This window comes from Hoplias malabaricus, chromosome 13 (assembly GCF_029633855.1).
Source record: "Hoplias malabaricus isolate fHopMal1 chromosome 13, fHopMal1.hap1, whole genome shotgun sequence".
NCBI lineage: Eukaryota > Metazoa > Chordata > Actinopteri > Characiformes > Erythrinidae > Hoplias > Hoplias malabaricus.
This window is the reverse complement of record NC_089812.1, coordinates 39,506,124-39,520,502: the sequence shown is the minus strand read 5'-3', so window position 1 is coordinate 39,520,502 and position 14,379 is coordinate 39,506,124. Positions and strand designations below refer to the sequence as shown.

The window sequence follows — 14,379 nt, the reverse complement described above, 5'->3', positions numbered from 1 at the left end:
AAAAACCTCAGAGAGATCGCAAAGCTCGCAAGAAAAACCTCAGAGAGATCGCAAAGCTCGCAAGAAAAACCTCAGACAGATCGCGCAGCATGCACAAAACACACAGAGAGATCGCAAAGCTCACAAGAAAAGCCTCAGAGAGATCGCAAAGCTCACAAAAAAACCTCAGAGAGATCGCAAAGCTCGCAAGAAAAACCTCAGACAAATCGCGCAGCATGCACAAAACCCTCAGAGAGATTGCAAAGCTCACAAAAAAAAACTCAGACAGATCGAGCAGCATGCACAAAACACACAGAGAGATCGCAAAGCTCACAAAAAAAACCTCAGACAGATCGCGCAGCACGCACAAAACACACAGAGAGGTCGCAAATCTCACAAAAAAAAAATCAGAGAGATGGCGCAGCATGCACAAAACACACAGAGATCGCAAAGCTCACAAAAAAAAACCTCAGACAGATCACGCAGCATGCACAATACATTCAGAGAGATCGCAAAGCTCACAAAAAAAAACTCAGACAGATCACGCAGCATGCACAAAACACACAGAGAGATCGCAAAGCTCGCAAGAAAAGCCTCAGAGAGATCGCGCAGCCCGCACAAAACACACAGAGAGATCGCAAAGCTCGCAAAAGAACCTCAGAGAGATCGCAAAGCTCGCAAGAAACGCCTCAGAGAGATCGCGCAGCACACACAAAACACACAGAGAGATCGCAAAGCTCGCAAAAAAACAGAGATCGCAAAGCTCACAAAAAAACATCAGAGAGATGGCGCAGCACGCACAAAACACTCAGAGAGATCGCAAAGCTCACAAGAAAAGCCTCAGAGAGATCGAACAGCACGCACAAAACACACAGAGAGATTGCAAAGCTCACAAGAAAAGCCTCAGAGAGATCGCAAAGCTCACAAAAAAACCTCAGAGAGAGCGAGCAGCCCGCACAAAACACTCAGAGAGATCGCAAAGCTCACAAAAAAACCTCAGAGAGATCGCAAAGCTCGCAAGAAAAACCTCAGACAGATCGCAAAGCTCGCAAGAAAAACCTCAGACAGATCGCGCAGCATGCACAAAACACACAGAGAGATCGCAAAGCTCACAAGAAAAGCCTCAGAAAGATCGCAAAGCTCACAAAAAAACCTCAGAGAGATCGCAAAGCTCACAAGAAAAACCTCAGAGAGATCGCGCAGCATGCACAAAACCCACAGAGAGATCGCAAAGCTCACAAAAAAAACTGAGAGAGAGAGCGCAGCACGCACAAGATACTCAGAGATCGCAAAGCTCACAAAAAAAACCTCAGACAGATCGCGCAGCACGCACAAAACACTCAGAGAGATCGCAAAGCTCGCAAAAAAAACCTCAGACAGATCGCGCAGCACGCACAAAACATTCAGAGAGATCGCAAAGCTCGCAAAAAAACCTCAGACAGATCGCGCAGCATGCACAAAACCCTCAGAGAGATCGCAAAGCTCACAAAAAAAACCTCAGACAGATCGCGCAGCATGCACAAAACACACAGAGAGATCGCAAAGCTCACAAAAAAAACATCAGAGAGATGGCGCAGCATGCACAAAACACACAGAGATCGCAAAGCTCACAAAAAAAAACCTCAGACAGATCACGCAGCATGCACAATACATTCAGAGAGATCGCAAAGCTCACAAAAAAAAACTCAGACAGATCGCGCAGCACGCACAAAACACACAGAGAGATCGCAAAGCTCACAAAAAAAACCTCAGACAGATCGCGCAGCACGCACAAAACACACAGAGAGATCGCAAAGCTCGCAAGAAAAGCCTCAGAGAGATCGCGCAGCACGCACAAAACACAGAGAGATCGCAAAGCTAGCAAGAAAAGCCTCAGAGAGATGGCAAAGCTCACAAAAAAACCTCAGAGAGAGCGCGCAGCATGCACAAAACACTCAGAGAGAGCGCGCAGCATGCACAAGATACTCAGAGAGATCGCAAAGCTCACAAAAAAAACCTCAGACAGATCGCGTAGCACGCACAAAACACACAGAGATCGCAAAGCTCGCAAGAAAAGCCTCAGAGAGATGGCAAAGCTCACAAAAAAACCTCAGAGAGAGCGCGCAGCATGCACAAAACACTCAGAGAGATCGCAAAGCTCGCAAGAAAAGCCTCAGAGAGATCGCAAAGCTCACAAAAAAACCTCAGAGAGATCGCAAAGCTCGCAAGAAAAACCTCAGAGAGATCGCGCAGCGCACACAAAACACTCAAAGAGATCGCAAAGCTCGCAAGAAAAGCCTCAGAGATCTCGCAGCAGGCACAAAATACTCAAAGTCAAAGTTTTCGAAATTGGATCCCACTTCCAATTTATTTTACTATATTGGAATATATTGGAAGTGGTATCCCATTTCCAGTTTATTTGACTTGGCTGAAATAGACTGGAATTGGGATCCCACTTCCAATTCATTTCAGCCAAGTCATGTACGTGTTTCATGGGATCCCACTTCCAATTTATTTCAGCCAAGTCATGTACATGTTCCATGGGATCCCACTTCCAATTTATTTGACTTGAATGAAATCAATTGGAAATGGGATAGTGAGATTGGGTCCAAAATTGGTCCCAATTTGTCAAAATTGACCCCAATTTGACTTGGTTAGAATAGATTGGAAGTGGGATCCCACTTCCATTCTATTTGATTTGACTGGAATAAATTGGAAGTGAGATAGGGTCCCAATTTGTCAATATAGGCCTCAGTTCTGGCCCCAAAATCAAAGATTTCCAAATTCCAAATAGTAAAATAAATTGGAAGTGGGATCCCACTTCCAGTTTATTTGATTTGACTGGAATAGATTGGAAGTAAGATCCCACTTGCAATTTATTTGACTTGGTTAGAATAGATTGGAAGTGGGCAAACAAAGGAAAACATTTTTCATGAATAAATTTGCTGAACATAACATACTACGCAAGATCCCAGTGACCCCATCTTCTGATATGTTGTTTGGGGGACTCAGATGATTCAGTACTCGACGCCGTGAAGTCGGTAGACCCCCCCAAGCTCAGTTTCTGGACATCCCACTCCCAATTTATTCCCATTCAAATTTCATTCATGGGTTTTGGACACCCCTTAAAAGGGTCCGAATGACCCCAAATGTTAATATGTTTATTGTGCACACCCCACGAGACAGCCTGTGAAGTTGTGTAAGCCTAACTTCAAGTCAAATATATTGGGAGTGGGATCGGTCAGTTCCGAGTCTGACGTCCCACTTCCAATCTATTGCATTCAATTAAAATACATTGGGAGTCGGATCGGTCAGTTCCGAGTCCGACGTCCCACTTCCAATCTATTGCATTCAATTCAAATACATTGGGAGTGGGATCGGTCACTTCCGAGTCTGCCGTCCCACTTCCAATCTATTGCATTCAATTCAAATACATTGGGAGTGGGATCGGTCACTTCCGGGTCCGACGTCCCACTTCCAATCTATTGCATTCAATTCAAATACATTGGGAATGGGATCAGTCAGTTCCGTGTCCGACGTCCCACTTCCAATCTATTGCATTCAATTAAAATACATTGGGAATGGGATGTCCGACGTCTGCGCCAGACTTGACTAACCCCACCCACCAGCACAAACCAGGCAAGTAGATTACACAGCGAACAGGTAAGTGATTTTAAGGATACACTTACAGATAATGGCCATTTGTTTGCCCATAGTAAGGGTGTATGTACAAAGCTTGCTCTAAGGAATATAAACATTTGTTACAGTATCAAGACTGTCTGTCAGTCTGAAATGATGAATATTTAGCACTAAATCAAGCCACTCCTACAGGCTATAAATATGTACACAGCCCCAGACTGACGGGCAAAGGGGGTGGATTATGTATAATTTACAAAAATAATTTAATTATTAACCAAAAACATGGTTACAACTTTACTTCCTTTGAAATTATGTACATTAACATAATTAACCCCGCCACAAATAAGAACACAATCTCCTTATTAAACATTTATAGACCACCAGGGCCATATTCAGAATTTATAAAAGAATTTGGTGAACTAGCTGCTAATTTAGCAGTGTCCTGTGATACGTTAATAATTGTAGGAGACCTTAACATTCATTTTGAGAAAAGTGATGATCCCCTAAAAAAGAACATTCACATAAATCATAGATACTGTTGGTTTCACACAAAATGTATCAGGTCCTACTCATTATTGTAATCACACACTAGACTTGGTTTTGACCCTGGGCACGAACATAAAAAACTTAAATATTCTCCCGCAGTCTTCCACAGTCTCAGACCACTACATAATTTCGTATGAATAGTTTAGATATAAAAAAAAATGTACATGCCCACATTACTATATAAAGCGCTCACTAACCCCATCTACTTCCCCTAAATTTACTGAAAACATCACTGATTTATTGACCTCAGTCAGTAGTCCAGCGGACCCACTGGAGCTGGACAGACTAATGGACTACTTAGATAACACACTTTGATCAACTTTAGATAGTGTAGCACCACTTAAGCGTAAAAAGCTACGACAGAAAAAACTCGCTCCCTGGTATAATGAAGAAACACTCACCTTAAAACAAACCGTAAGGAAATTAGAGCGGAAATGGCGGTCGACTAAACTGGAAGTATTTCACTGTGCCTGGAAAAACAGCCTTATCGAATTTAGAAGGGCGCTCGTCAATGCACGTTCAGCACATCTGGCCTCACTGATTGAAAATAATAAAGACAATCCTAGAGCACTCTTTAATGTAATCTCTAAACTTACAAACAATCGGGCAGCTACTGATACACAGATCCCAGCTGTTCACACCAGCAATGCTTTTATGGACTTTTTTAACAATAAGATTGAACATATTAGACAAACAATATACTAAATCCAGCCTGTCTGTCATCTGGTGTGGATGATATAGAACAAAACAGAGAAGGACGACTAGAGGACTTTGACCCACTACCACAGCTAGAATTGGATTGACCTGTTTGTATGACCTGCACACTTGATGCAATACCAACAAAACTATTTAAAGAAGTATTACCAGTCATAATCAATCCCCTTTTAACAATCATAAATTCGTCCCTTATACTGTATGTGATCACGTACACAAAGCATTTAAACTAGCAGTTATTAAACCCCTGATCAAGAAACCGAATCTTGATCCTAGTGTACTATCCAATTACAGACCTTCTCTTCATATTTAAGATCTTAGAAAAAGTTGTGGTCCAACAACTTCCCTCATACTTGCATAAGAATAACATATATAAAAAATTTCAATCTGGTTTTAGGCCACACCATAGCACCGAAACGGCTTTAGTTAAGATAGCAAACAACCTTCTTCTCACCTCTGATCGAGGCTGCGTATCCATGCTAGTTCTACTCGACCTCAGTGCAGCTTTTGATACAAGTGATCATACTATTCTGCTAGAAAGATTAAAAAACATGGTTGGAATAACAGGAACGGCCCTATCATGGTTTAAGTCTTATCTCAAGGATCGCTACCAGTTTGTAAAAGTAAATAATGTTTCTTCTTTGTAAGAAAAAAATGAGATCTGGAATTTCCCAAGGCTCCATTCTAGGACCTTTACTATTCATATTATAAATGCTGCCACTGGGCAGAGTTATTAGCAGGCATGGCATTACCTTCCACAGTTACACAGATGACACACAGTTATACATATCAGCCAAACCAGATGACAAACCTACACTAAAGAAAATGGAGGACTGTGTTAAAGAAGTGAAGCATTGGATGTCATACAATTTCCTTCTGCTAAACAGCGACAAAACCGAGGTTCTCCTTCTAGGTCCAAAACCTGTTATAAATAAGGTATCAGACTTAATACATAATTTTGACTTCCCTGTTCTCCCTAGCTCATCAGCTAAAAATCTGGGTGCCATAATTGATTCAGATCTATCATCATGATCAGCATATAGGTAAAATTACAAAAACAGCTTTCCTACATCTTCGGAACCTCGCTAAGTTAAGAAATTCCTTATCCCACCCAGATGCAGAAAAATTTGTTCACGCTTTTATTACATCAAGATTAGATTATTGCAATGCACTTTTATCAGAATGCTCCAGCAGAAACTTGAGTAAACTCTTTCTCCTACAAAGCCCCTCGGCTCTGGAACAATCTTCCAGCTAGTGTCCGGGACGCAGACACAGTCACTATGTTTAAGTCTAGGCTCAAAACACACTTGTTCAGTTTAGCCTTTGGCAACTAACCTCTGTCTAGTTTAAGGTTGTCATTTCAGGAACTCATGGACATGGGGAATCAGGGTAAACGCGGATGATGTTCTCACAATTTCTCTTTTTTGGAGCTGAAAGACGTCCTTGCCTGAGCTCCTTCTGGTTTCCCTCCTCCCAGTCTGTTACAGTCAGATCCGTCACATGCTCTTTTTCTCTGCTGCACTCAACTAAACTAACCGCTTCCCTTTACTGTTTTCTGAGAAAATGGTGGCCCACTGATGGAAGATTGTTTGCTGGATTCTCCTGCGGCCCAGACCAGACCAGACCAGCTGCTCACCTCCATCTACTGCTGCCAGCCTCTGACCACTCACCATGATCAACTACACTGAAGTAGAAATGGACTCAGATTAGCAACATTGACTGATTCTTCCAAATCTGATGCACTATTATTATGCCCCAAGATTGATGTCACTATTATGATTATTATCATTATTATTATTATTATGTAGCATAATGACAATTCATTGGTGATCATTTAAAATTCAATCTATAGTTTGATCAGAGGAGGATGGGTCTCCTTTGTGAGTCTTGGTTCCTCCCAAGGTTTCTTCCTCCAGCCTTGAGGGAGTTTTTCCTTGGCAGTGTCGCCTTCCGCTTGCTCGCATTGGGCTTTGTTTTAAATGTTCTGTTCTGAAACTGTGAAGCTGCTTTGTGACAACGTCAGTTGTAAAAGGCGCTATACAAATAAAGTTGATGTTTGGATGTCTTTTCAACTTTAATCCAGAGTTTATTGGATGACATTTATGTACGTGATTTCCACATTGAAATAACGGCTTTAAAAGGACGTCTTTAATGTGACTTAGTTAGTCGTCTTTTCAACGTCAGTGTTTCATTTTCATTTTCAACCTTAAAAAAACGTTGATTAGACCACAGTCAAGTACATTATTTCAACATTGAATCAACGGCTAAATGTTTACTGGGATTGCAGTTAGCACACTACACTGATCAGAGCATTTTATTAAACACATATGGAAACATTCAGTGTCATGCTGAAGGGAGGAGATTGTTATTTAAGTTTAAGTGAAGACGACTGGACTGGAACGACAGCTCTAAAATGAATGAACTCTGAGTGAGAAACCGGAAGGTGGCAGAAGAGAACTGATGTAAAAACACAGAAGAAGAAGACGATGAAGCTACGCACTCTTTTCAGTGACCGCGGCACGCGAGCAGCTCTCACCAGCCTCAGGGAACAGCTTCATCCCATAAATATGTCAATTTAACCTTCTATTTTTGGATACATATGTATTTTGGTATCGCCCAAATGTAGTCAACATCGTTAATGTTATGTACGTTATTCTATCAACTGCTATATGGTACATACGTAATATTGAACCGTTTTTTTTTTTTGTTTGTTTGTTTTTTTTCCAAATGACAAACTTTAGCTAACCTGTTTAACTCTAGCTAGCTCTTTTTTCCCCTCTGACATAGAAAACATTTAAATGACATGACAATCGCTCATACATGAGTATTTTAATTTGAGTAATTATGTGGTTTGATGGCGAATTTTACAAGACGATGTGAGCATTTTTTATGTCACAGAACCGCTTCCCTCAGTATAAGAAATAAAATAAGAAATAAAACTGCTTAAACACATTAAGAAGACATAAAGTAGTAGCTACGTGGGTTAAAATACATTCTCAATCTCAGTGCTGGTTTTTTGGTGTAAAGTAATATTTTGAATATATAATTTCACATACACTCATTTTTTGTTAGTGAGTAGCAGTGAGTTTTGGCTGGTGATTAATGGGTTGCAGAAGGTTATATGAAAGCTATAGAAGCTTATTTACTGAGAGAAAAAAATAAACAAAAGCACGTGAAGTAGTTTATTTTTGGAGCTGTGAAGTTAGTACATTTTTTTCAAAATTAACTATGAACATGAACTAATTCATTTTCTTTATGTAATTATGTAAAGATGGACTGTAGTAAAAAAAAATGAGTAGGGCAGTGAAAAATGGTGGGCAGGGAGAAAAGCAAATAGGAGGTTAATTTAAGTTATTTAGATGAGATCTTTAGCATCAGTTGTAGCATAATCGTTTGTACTATAACCTCATAATCTTTTACATTTGAAGTTCTGTAGTTAATGAATTTGCATGCATAAGCAGTTTACAGTTACTCAGGAACAAGGCGTACAAAACTCAAAGAGCACGCACAGAACTCGTGCAGCTGGCGCACAAAACTCAGAGAGCATGCGCTGAACTCAGCGCTCACGCACAAAGTCATGGAGCACAAATGTCAGAGCTGGATTTTTTGTTTGCAAGTTATAAGTTTTACATTTGAGATGAATTTTTTTTGTGCATTCTTTTTGGCACAAATCAGATTCCATACAGGATTCACTAAAAATAATCAACAAGTTTGCGTCACCATTTGGAATGCTGCGGATGCTTTGAGAATTAAGAATAGGCTTGCGCAACATTTTGAAAGATTCCGGATGCGCTAAAAAAAAAAAAAAACATCTAGCAAGGTAGAGGTAGAGGTAGAAGTCTGAGACGGTCAAAAATTTAGTATAAAAAAAAAAACACAAAGGGGTACCCTTTATTATTTTTTTTTTGGGGTGAAAACTGTGACCTCCTCAGATCTTCTCCAAACCCACACCGTGTGTCAGGGAAGTCCTGACAAAGACAGTGGTGTGGTTATTTTCGCTCTACCATATCCCAAAGCTGAGATATGGAGACCTCTTCTAGTCCATAAAATGTATAACTGTATATATCAAGATGGGATTCCTATTTCCAGTCAAGCTAGGTAAACACATGAGTAGAGGGTAACCTTTAAGTTTTACGTTTGATGTTAATTTTTTTTTGTGCGATTCTTTTTGGCACCAATCAGGTTCCATACAGGATTCGCTAAAAATAAACAAGCTTGCGTCACCACTTGGATCGCTCCGGTTGCTACGAGAATTGAGAATAGTCTCGTGCAGCTTTTTGGAACCTTCAGCACATGCTAAAAATAAACAGCATGCTCACGTCATCATTTGGAACGCTCCGGTTTCTACAAGAATTAAGAACAGGTTTTGCAGCTTTTTGGAATCTTCAGGATGCGCTAAAAATAAACAGTAGGCTCACGCCACCCTTTTTAACGCTCCGGTTGCTACGAGAATTAAGAATTGGCTCTCGCAGCATTTTGGAATGTTACAGATGTGCTAAAAAAAATAAAGATTAGGCTCACGCCTCTTTTGTAAATGCTCCATGTGCTGAGTGAAGTATAGAATAGGCTTGCACAGCTTTTTGGAACCTTCAGGATTCCAAGGATTATGGAATCAGATTTGTGCCAAATATGAAACGCTCCATGGCTTTAGTGTGTGAGTTCTGAGTTCTGCGTGTGCTCTCTGAGTTTTGTGCACAAGCAGCACGAGTTCTGTGCACGAGCTCTCTGAGTTTTGTACACTGGATCCTTGAGTTTTGCAAGCAGTTTTGGCAAAAAGCTCTCGTGTGGGCGGGTTTTCTCAGGGGTACCTTCCCATTGGCTAATGAGTTTTTGAGTGACAACTCAGTGCCCAAGGCATTTTGGACTACACATGCGTACACCTACTTGCAGCTCAGCAGCGGAGAGACAGGAAAGATTTTAACATTAAAGAGTGAACAACTTTACACACACAAATTCTCTTTGTACTTTACTGTTTTAAAACGATGAAATACCTGCAAACTTCGACAATCAATGCAGATATTGAGGTAATGTTCTGTCTAAAACAAAGCATTAAAGATTTTACTGTGAGTACAAACCTGTTTGTCCCTCATTACCAGATACTGATCTGAGGTAAATGCACACCGAGGTCTGTTTACTCAGGATGAACCAGAATAAATGAGCACTTATTTGTTTATTTGTAAATTATTATTCATGAGTGCTTGAGCCCCTGTTCAGAAACCTATTGTGTACTAACATAGTGGTTCTTCGCTTTTCCATAATCACTGTTAGATGGTTTAAATGCCCAAATTTTATTTTGAAGATCACAGTTTTGAACAAATGGCATATGTGCATTTTGTTACAGGAGGTCTCAGAGAAAAGAGAAACATCACAGACAAGAGTGTTCCTGCTCCTTTAATGAATACAAATTTGCTTAATATCTAGCTCACACATTACTTCCTGGAAAACACCAGATGTAAAGTTTGAACCACAATCTGATTGAATCTCACGAGGCAGCCCACACCGAGAAAAGAACTGAAACAAACACTCAATTATAGTTCTTGCCTTAATGTTTCTCGAGGGTACAGCCTCCGGAAATCTATTACACACATCCAATATTGTGAACAGATACTTATAACCCTTTTTTGTCTTGTGCAAAGGTCCAACACAATCTATCGTCACTCGCAAAAATGGAGAGTACACAATGGTGCACAAGGCACTTTCTGATTTGGCTTACCGGCTAGCTGACAAGCATGACATGTCCGACAGTAGGAGATTACATCTCGATGCATCTTCGGCCAATAAAAATAACGCAAGACTCTCTCTTGGGCTTTACGAATACCCACATGCCCTGCCATGGGTGCTTCATGTGCCAAGCGCAACACTTTCAACCTAAAACTCTTCAGCAACACAATCTGCTCCACAACACTCCAATCTTCAACAGCAGGATGATAAGGAGGCCTCCACTTCCGCATAAGCACTCCCTGATGCATATAGAAGACCTCTGCCGACTCCTCTGTCTCCTCCCGTGTACCAGCCCCCTTACACAATGAGGCCAACTCAGGGTCCTCCTTGAGCTCCTTGATTAAGGTTTCCCTATAAAACTGAGCTGCATCTGATTAACCTAGTTTTCCAAAGAAGGTATCTCCAAGCTCAAATGCTGCCTCCTCCAGCCCTCTCTGTGGAACCACCCCCTTGGGGCGAGACTGGGCACGGGTAACGACACAGGTTGAAAACACCTCAGGATACTCCCTGGCCAAAGCCTCTGTTTCTGGTACCTCACATGGCATGTGACTAATTAAAGGGGTTACCGAAACTTGAACCCCAGCAAGATCATTCCCCAATAGCATAGAAACTCCAGGGACTGGTAATGATGGCACTACTGCTACATTAACATAGCCATTTACCAAGTTAGAGGTTAGGTACACTTTATGCAATGGCATGGCACCAAACAAACTTCCCACACCCTGAAGCAACACTGAAGAGTCATTGAAACTGGCTAATCACGAACCCCTTGTAACAACAAGGACTGAACTGCACCAGTGTCCCTGAAAATTTTAATTTTGGTTTCTGGCTCCCCAGAACCAATGGACACTGTACAGCAGGAGACAAACCCATCATACAGAGAGGGGGTTATTTCAGACTCAGGATCCACACAACTAATAGTCCTCTCTGAACCAACTACCAATGCCACAGATTTTGAAGAGTCAGTATAAGACCCACGTCTGCACTTCTGCAGAACTGGACAACCTGATTTTATATGGCCAGGTTTTCTACAATAATGGCAGATTATTTCTCCCGAGGGAGTAGAATTTACAGGTTTTTGAAGTTGACTATGAGGTTTAGAGCCAGATGGCCCTTCCCTATGACTTTTAGTCTCTGCTGATTTAACCTCTGTATTAGCCTTTCTCCAACCACTGATCTCTCTTTCACTCTCGACTCCTTATGGGTAAATTCGTAAGTATCTGCCATCATAGCAGCCTTTTTAACTTCAGTCGCCCCATGCTCCTGAATGTACACTTCCTAAAGAACAGGTAGACTATTTTTAAACTGTTCCATAAGAACAAGCTGTTTTAAATCTGCAAAAGTATAAACTTCACATGCTTTCGTTCAAACACTGCCTCCTGCTGCCTAGCTACATCCAAATAGGTTTCCGCTAGCTTACGTCTAAGAGAACGGAATTTGTGCCTGTAAGTTTCTGGCACAACTTCATAGGCATTCTTCACTGCCGTTTTCACCGTGTCATACTCCATGGAGTGTGCAGAATTCAAAGCTGCATAAGCCTCCCGAGCTTTCCCCTACAGGACACTCTGAACCAAAACGGTCCAACAATTCTCCAGCCAAGCTAATTCCGTGGCTATATTCTCAAAGGCATCAAAAAACACATCTACCTCGTCTTCCTGAAATTTTGGCATTAGATGTAGACATTTGGATACATCAAACCGAGTCTCATGTCTGCGCTGTTGTTGACTCTCCATCTGCGAGAGTTTAACCTTCTCCAACTCAATCTTAGCTAACTCCAGCTCCCGCAAACTATCCTTCTCCTTCTCTCGCCTACCCTTCTCTGCTTGTTCCCTAGCCAATCTTGCCTCAATGATGGAGTCACTCAAACCTAGGGACTGAGCAAGGATCTACTATCTTAATTTTATTCAACTCTGAATCTACCTCAATCTCATAATATTCAGCAAGCTGGAGCAACTGAGGCTTCTTTAATTTTATCCAGTCCGTTGTCTGCAGATGGGCTTGGATAAAACTTTCCGGATCAAACTGAGACATTTTTGGGAAAAAATTAAAAAAATACCAAAAGCCCCCCAGCCGAAATGAGGACAGACCAGAGACCCCTAACTCTAAGGCTACTAAAATTCAAACACCAAGAGGTAACCTATATTCCCCTATTGGCCTAAAATCCCTAAGTACCACCAAAGTATGACTACAAAACTAAAAGTACTTGACAATTTTGGCCACCTTACCTCAAGTCCTCTCATAGGACTTCTGAAAGAACACATACAACTCAAGAAGCCCCAAGTAGGCCACAATTTCCAACAGGTATTTTTGAGTCAAATCAACACCACCAAATCAGATTTCCTGAGAACTCAACCAAACATACCCAATTACCAAAGGTCTAGACTGTATACAATCAAGCAACTCTGCAATCCAATACCCACCTTAGCAAACAGCTAACCTCAACAGAGCACAAAACTATCAAGTTACAATCACACAGCCAACAATTAGATCACGAAAATAAGGTGTTGAAATCTATTGTGATGAAATGAGAACTTGGGAGGGTTCACTCTTCTTACCTAAAGATCCTCGAAGAACCCAAGCGCTGACTCCATGGTCGACCAGCCCAAGCATGTAGAGATTATTCAAAAGGGTAGGTAGTAATCTGGAGGTGCAACAGTTTCCAGAGTGCTAGAGAAAAATCAGCGCCAAAACTTCCACCATCTTATATATATCCAAAACGACGCTCCGGTATCTGGCCTCCAAAACCAGAGGTCCTCCCCTTTAAAGGCTCCACTTCAAGATCTCAAGAAAAGTAAGACCCCCCCCCAGTGGCTGGAGTGTGTATTGTGGGAGTCAAGTGTCTATCCCAGTGCACCTAGTTTATAAGAATCTATATTCAACACCATTAACTCTATTGAGAGAAAATCCCAGTTACGAAAATAATCACACCCCTATGTAAGTCAAGGCCTCCTTAATCAACAACATTTTTATTTTGTCAATAAGGTCCATACCACACTTCTGACATATTTCATAAAATATCACCATTTAATATTCTAAACATGTACATAAACAAATGCATACATTTTCAAATGACCTTGCCTTTTCCCCACAGATATCAAATAGAAATCAGAAGAATATCTATTAAACATACCTGAAAACCTGATTTTGGTGGCCTTAAAAGTACACTTACCCTATAATATAGCGTGATTCATATATCAAAGTATATGATCACATTCTAAAGTTGTCATATTGAGAAACAATGATAGAAACATTTTACTTCTCAACCTCAAGTAGACTGTAAGTAATTATTCAAATTTCAAAATTTAACAACCTGGCTATTAGCTCAGACATTACATAATGTGGGTTAAAAGCTAAGTAGAACACTTGCTATTCATCATAATGACACGTTGGCTAGCTGCAGCAAACATTAGAAAAGTAAGCCTAATGCAATAAAAAGTTTTGATGACTTTGTTCACTTGAGATGGCTAAAGAAAAAAACACAAACTTCAAACAAAATGACTGTTACCAACCTGACATGGCGCGCGCTCCTCTGCTCTTTGGGGCTTGAAAACTCCAGAATCCGATAGCTGCTAATCACAACGTATTAGTTGACTGCACAAACTTCTTGTCACACAGCCCACAACACCAACTCACGTTTTTCAGAACAAATTCAAAAAAGCCACACCGAATTTCAGCTGTCTAAAATGCTTCATGAAGGCTGTGGTAAATTCAAAGACTGCCCATTACCACTGCTGCAATGCCCATTATCACAAGTGTCTGTGGTGCTGCATCAGCATTCATCTTCCATCAGTTCAACAATTT

General features: G+C 41.0%; 1 long non-coding RNA gene across 1 annotated transcript in view; it reads right to left on the bottom strand.

Moving 5' to 3' along the window:
• LOC136664569 (uncharacterized) overlaps positions 1-13,262 on the bottom strand; it is a 35,776-nt gene extending 22,514 nt beyond the window's left edge. Inside the window, exon 1 of the long non-coding RNA XR_010795157.1 lies at positions 13,134-13,262. This is a non-coding gene — a long non-coding RNA (uncharacterized lncRNA). The remainder of the gene's footprint in view (positions 1-13,133) is intronic.
• Between the last annotated feature and the right edge of the window lie 1,117 nt (positions 13,263-14,379).